Raw genomic sequence first — 6,361 nt, 5'->3', positions numbered from 1 at the left:
TTGATTGCTTTATTGATAATGAAACCAATACTTTCCATCAAAACTCAATCTTAATGTTCTAACTACCTAATGACATTCAAAATACCCACTTTGAACCAGTTTCCCCCACTTCTAAAACATTCTATGCATTTCACATAGACAAATTAATCCTTATATAAAGAAACAATGAAGACCACAACTATAATTTGATGAATATTTTAAGTTTAAAATATATAATTTAGTGTTACTCTCTTGTTAGAGTAGATAGTGGTAGTGAGCTACTCTCAAAGTGAGTATAATATTTTACTAAGTTTCTTTGCTGATTCTCTAAGGTTTTCTAAGTAAACCATCATATCATTAGTAAGTAAAGATAGTCTTATTTTTAAAGTACCACTTAAAAATATCCTTTTAGATTATGCTATCTGCTGAAATTAATTTGAAAATTGACAGGATAGTCCATTTAGAAATATTTATTGAAGAACGTACTATAATGTGACATTGTGGTAGGCAATAGAAATTTTCAAGTTAGTTGGAAACAAGACTACTGTATATCAAATAGTTCAAGACAGTATGCTAATTAAATGTTAAACTATATTGCCCACTCTTTTGCATATATGTCATTTCCAAAACATTACTATGTATCTAATTTTAAGCCAAGTATGTTTTCAAGTTTTAATAGTTTTGAGTACTTAAACCAGAATAAGCAGCTTTGATATCCTTCTGGAGAATAGTGTAACTGCCTTTTACCAAAAGAGATCTATATTCTGTGTCTTACATGATGTCCGTAGCTATATAAATAAAATGCAAATAAAGTATAAGTAGTACGGGGGGAGCCATGAAACTAAAAATAAATTAGCAGAACTTTTAAGTGAGGATTACCAACATAAGCAAAATGTTCATTCTAAATTAGATTAATATTTTTTAAACATTTAGAATGGGAATTTTGAATACTAAATCTTCAATCTAGAACATAGTTAATGAGGGCTGCTTATTCTCAAGATAATAAAGGATCAAAGTTTGCATTGCATTCCTGCAGTGTTTTCATTCTATTCAAATGCTATACAAAATTTAATATAATTTTATTGCAGTGTTTTATTTTTTACTTTGTACAGAGCACCATGCCTAGGCACTGAGGGACACTCAATGTTTGTATAAGATAGTCCTTGAACTCATGGAGGACTTTACAATCTACTAATGGGATTTAATACATTCAAAAATAAGACTAAAACAAAGTAATACACAATGTGTTATATTAGAAGGATGTAAAGATAGTGGTTTATGAATTTGGGGTAGGAAAAGGACTTTTTTATGTGAATTGGGAAGTTGGAAAGCTCCATGTAAGAGGTGGCAACATTTCACAGAATCACAGAATTTCAAAGTCAGAAGGTACCCTAGCAGCCATTTAGATGAAGTCATACCAGAGCAGAATCCCCACTACAACATACCTATAAAGTGGTCATCCAACCTCTGCTTGAAGACTTCCAAGGAGGGCAATCCCATGTTTCCCTGAGGTATTCCATTCCTCTTTTGGAGTATTCTTGTTGTGAAGCTCCACCTTACTGAGAACCCCCTTTTTGTGTTCCCAGGGCTTAGCCCAAAGTCTGATACAGAATAAGAACTTAATGAATGTTTGTTGACTGACCAAGCCTAAATTTGCCTTTATCTACCTTCCAGTCATTACTCCTAGTTTTGCCCTTTGATACTCAAATAGAAAAGTCTGTTCCCTCTTCTACATGACAAGCCTTCAAATATTTGAAAATTGAGTCTTCTCCAGGCTAAGTATCTTCAGTGTTCTTTCAACTAATCTTCACATGGTATGGATTTGAGATGAATTAGAGATCATGGTACAGAGTAGATTGCAGTTCAGGTGATGTTTTTTCAAAACCAGCCTCTGGACCAAATTGGAAGACTGGTGATGGTTTCCTACAGTAATGAGGTCATTCATACTCAATGGAGCTAAAGCAGAAAATAGAAAAGGCAGGGAGAGTCAGAGACCCCAGAGAGTAGGAGAAGCCTTGATGCTAGCTTTCAAGAAGCCTGGACATTGGGAAATGTTGAATTCTGCCCCCATACTTCAGGCCAAACTGTCTTAAGCTCACTGACTCAACAGAAAGCCTGGTATCTATATCAGGATCAAGTCTCCAAAATAGCCCATGCTATACAGCATACTCATGGCATGGCCTTTAATTGTACCATTTTTTAAACCTTTGGACACAGTGGGGGCATAATGTTTATTACTATTAAAGTTTGAAGAATGGGGATGGACTTAACAAGGGGAAGATTTTGGCATATAAATGTATTTCAAGAGGCATTTAGGTGGTTCTTCAACTTTGTTTTCTGAGATGAGAAGGATGATATAATACAATAGAAGATAGAGTGACTAAAGAGATCCTTAAGATTCAGGTTACTAATGTTAAATTTATGTCAAATGAGTTTGATGGGTCAATTTAATGTTTTTTAAATTGATTCTTATAAATATGTGACTGAATGAATGAATAAAACTGAGACTTTGAAAAGGAGACTCATTTATCCAAGAACACACAACTGGTAACAGAGACAAGTTTTGAGCCCAGTTATCCTGAGTTTAAATCCAGCATTTGCTCCTTCTACTAACTCCAGCCTTTGTGCTTTGTGGAGAAAAGTGCTTTTCAAACCTTATAACATCACCTATAAATGAATCAACTGATCTCTGTCCATATTAAAAACAGCACCTAAGGATATCATGAAGCATCCAAACTGAAGTAGCAAGGTGCCCTGAGAAGGTGGCATGTATCTGGCAGGGCAAACCATAGTCTCCCCCTCACTTACCCCCTCCATTCTGATCCCAGTAGAGAAAGCATAGGAACCTCTTCTCAGCAGCTCTAGGAATAGCAGTACCCTACAACATTACCTAGTATTCGCAGGTTCTTCAGTCCCAGTAATTTCAGCAACCATAGCTACTGTGGATCCAGAAAAGGAAGTTCTCACTATCAAAATCCTTGGCACTGCAAATGGTTTTGTTGATGGCACTAAATAAGATGTTATTACCATTTACTTTGCTGCTGCTCACTAAGGACCTCTCCATCTGTCCTTTGTTCAAACCTCCAATAGGTATTGTCTCACCCTATTGGAATGTGAGCTCCTTGAGGGTAGGGCCTATCTTGTCTTTCTATCCACATCCCCTGTATTTAGCACAGCACTTTGCCTGTGGTAATAACAACAAATAGTAAGCACTTAAAATGGTTTTTCATTCACCAATTCAAATCTAATAAAATGAAATTTAATAAGGCTAAATGCATAATTCAGGACCTGTGTTAAAATATTCAGTTTCCTAGACAATGGATGGGGGAGGCATGGCTGGACAACAATTCCTGTGAAAAAGACCTGGGAGTTGTAATGGGTCAAAGGAGTAAACAATAACTGAAAGGGCTGATTTTATCCTAGACTGCACTGAAAGGAACAGTATCCAAAATGAGGGAGCTGATAGTCTGTACTTTACCATGGTCAAACAATAGGAGTATTGTTTTCATTTCTGAATGGCTCATTTTTAAGTAGCACAGGCAAACTGGAGACTACCCAAAGGAAGAAATCAGGGATTATAAGGAAACTAGAGACCATGCCATACAAAGTTTGTGTGAAGGAATTGGGGGAGGGGAGGAAAAAGAAGGTTAATATTTATCCTAGAGAAATTTTAATGGGGAAAGGAAATCCACCTTCAAGATGTTGATGAGTTATTGTGTGGAAAATGCTTAGATTTGTTCTATTTTGTCCCAGAAAGTAAATTAAAGAGTCAGATTTCAACCTGATGGTAGGGAAATATTCCCTAAGCATTAGTGTTGTTTAAAAGTGGGATAGGCTGCCCTGGGAAATGTTAGGTACCTCCTCTTTAGAGCTTTTTGGTAGAGGCTAAATGAGCATAGAAGGGTCCTTGTTGAGGTATTGGCTAAGTAGTCTGAAGTCCTTTTTCAATTCTTTGATTCTATGACTATAGGTACTATACAATTCAGAAGAGAGGAAAAGAAATGAGGATCATAGTAATGGGGAGAAAATGAATGGAGATGACCTTAAGTTGGATGGTAAAGGGTAGATTGAATTAAGATGAATGGAGAAGAAAAGGGAAGGGCATTCTAAGTGAGAGGGCTGTCATAAATATACAGAGGGAAGAATAAGCATGATGAATTCTGGGGATAGTGAGATGCCTAGCACTAGAACAGAGTATGTATTCAGGGAGCGGGTTTTAAAGCTTACATACTTCCATACTTGAATAAACTGTTACCTCAACAGGGCTAGATGGATAATAAATGGAACTGACCCATGAGAATGTAGATCTTGGATAGACACTGTGGATGAATGGTAAACCGGAACCAGAAATGAACAGGAAGAGAAAAGCAAGTCATATGACTTTTGGGAAATTGTAATACTTTTAAAAATAACTTCAAACTTCTCCCAGAAACAAAAGCCTCCCCCTCAGAGTAGAAATTGTTTCATTCTTTGTATTTGTGTGTATGTGTATGTGTATGAAAATGTGTATAAGTATGTATTACATGTATGTTGTATATTACATATGCATGTATATGTATATATATATCCCTTGTGTCTAGGTGCTTAATAAATGCTTGCTAATTGGTTTTTAACACCAACCTTCTTCCATGGCCCCTGAAGAATTAAAGTTCTTCATTCCTAGATGTCATTGGAGAGGAACAAGGAGTGTGTTAGTAGATTGAAACATATTACTATTGAAGGACTGTATAGGAGATATGGAGAACTGTATGACCAGAAAAGGAAGTTGGACAGTTCAATGATATTAGTGATGGAAAGTTCATGTGCTCAAATCATGGAATTTCAGAGTTATAACAGAACTCAGTAGACTTGAAGAAGAAATCCCTGGTGCAACTTACCTAACAAGTGGTCATCCAGCTTTTGCTTGAAGACCTCCAGTGAGAGGAAATCCACAACCTCCCCAAGCAGCTCTTTACATTTTTGCGAAGTTCATAATTGTTAGGAAGTGTTTTTTGCCTTTACAATAAGCTTAAATATGCTCCTTTGCAATTACATAAATTGTTCCTAATTCTGTGTTCTTGACCCATTGGTATCTGCATGATGTCAAAAGAATTATAGGAAGAACCCTAGCATACTGAGTGCAACCTCTATGGAATATTTGGAGAAGGATATACACAAATGTTGCCCAAGATGAGATGGAATGGATAACTAATTAATAACCTTTTCTTCCCTTTGTGTTTCCATTTGGTTTAGCTTAAAAGGAAAATCTCAGCAGGGGATGATAGTACCTGCCTGCAATCCTTGCTATCTGGGAGGCTGAACCTGAAGGGTCTCTTTAAAAAAGAGCAGATCAAAGCTGCCATGTCAATGAGACAGGGACACATAAAAAAGAGACAAATACAAAGACACACATAGAGAGAGAATCCCGAAAAGAATTAGACTTCATCTTTAAGTAACCTGGTTCAATCTATGTGGTCGTCACTCAGTAAGTATTCATTCATTCAGAAAATCTAGAGCTAGAAGGAGGAACCTTAGAGATCATTTAATCTTCTTATTTTACAAAGGAGAAAATTGAGACCCAAAAATGTGAACCAACTTGCCCAAAGATATAAAGGCAGTAAATAGCACAGCCAGGGCTAAAACCTAGAGCCTCTGATTTCAAGTCCTCTGTGCCACTTATATTGATTGATGGGGATTATCACTTCTGGCCATTTCAATAATATCTTTCTTATGTAAGAGTTAGCTTATGCAAGAGTTAGTCAATAGGAAACCTAAGGAATATAGTGGCTTCTGCTACACATAAGTTCAAAAAAGCCACTGAACCATTCCAAAATTACCATTGCAAAATCCATATATTTTATTCCAGAGAGAGAAACACTCATGCCCTATTTATTTCCGCTTTATACAAAATTAAACAAGTTTGGCCACTTGGTTTCCCAGCCCACAGCCAATTAAAAACTGCAAATTAGAAAGCATAGAAGTGGGCTAAAGACAAGAAGAAATGCATAGATTTGTGAAAAGAGTTCTGACCCAGAAGTCAAAAGACTTATACTTTCTACTCCCAATTCTTTCAGTAACTGGCTGTAATTTGGCATGTCACTTAACTTTCCAGGATATTCATTTCCTTATCTGCAAAAAGAGATTTGGGCTTAATGTTTAAAAAGAACAAAAAGAGTCAGGGAAAAGGAAGGAGGAAAAATAGAATCAAGAGTTAGGAGCTCAGGGGTAACTAGGTGGCGAAGTGAATTGCAGCACTGGCCCTGGAATCAGGAGGACCTGAGTTGAAATCTGACCTCAGACACTTAACACTTACTAGCCATGTGACCTTGGACAAGTCACTTAACTCCAGTTGCCCCTCCAAAAAACAAACAAAAAAAAGGAGTTAGGGACTCAAAATCTATAC

The sequence above is a fragment of the Petaurus breviceps genome, unplaced genomic scaffold, assembly GCF_028583685.1.
Source record: "Petaurus breviceps papuanus isolate PSGF00001 unplaced genomic scaffold, PetGlider_PUasm1.0 90822, whole genome shotgun sequence".
Classification (NCBI taxonomy): domain Eukaryota; kingdom Metazoa; phylum Chordata; class Mammalia; order Diprotodontia; family Petauridae; genus Petaurus; species Petaurus breviceps.
Note: the sequence above shows the minus strand (reverse complement) of the source record.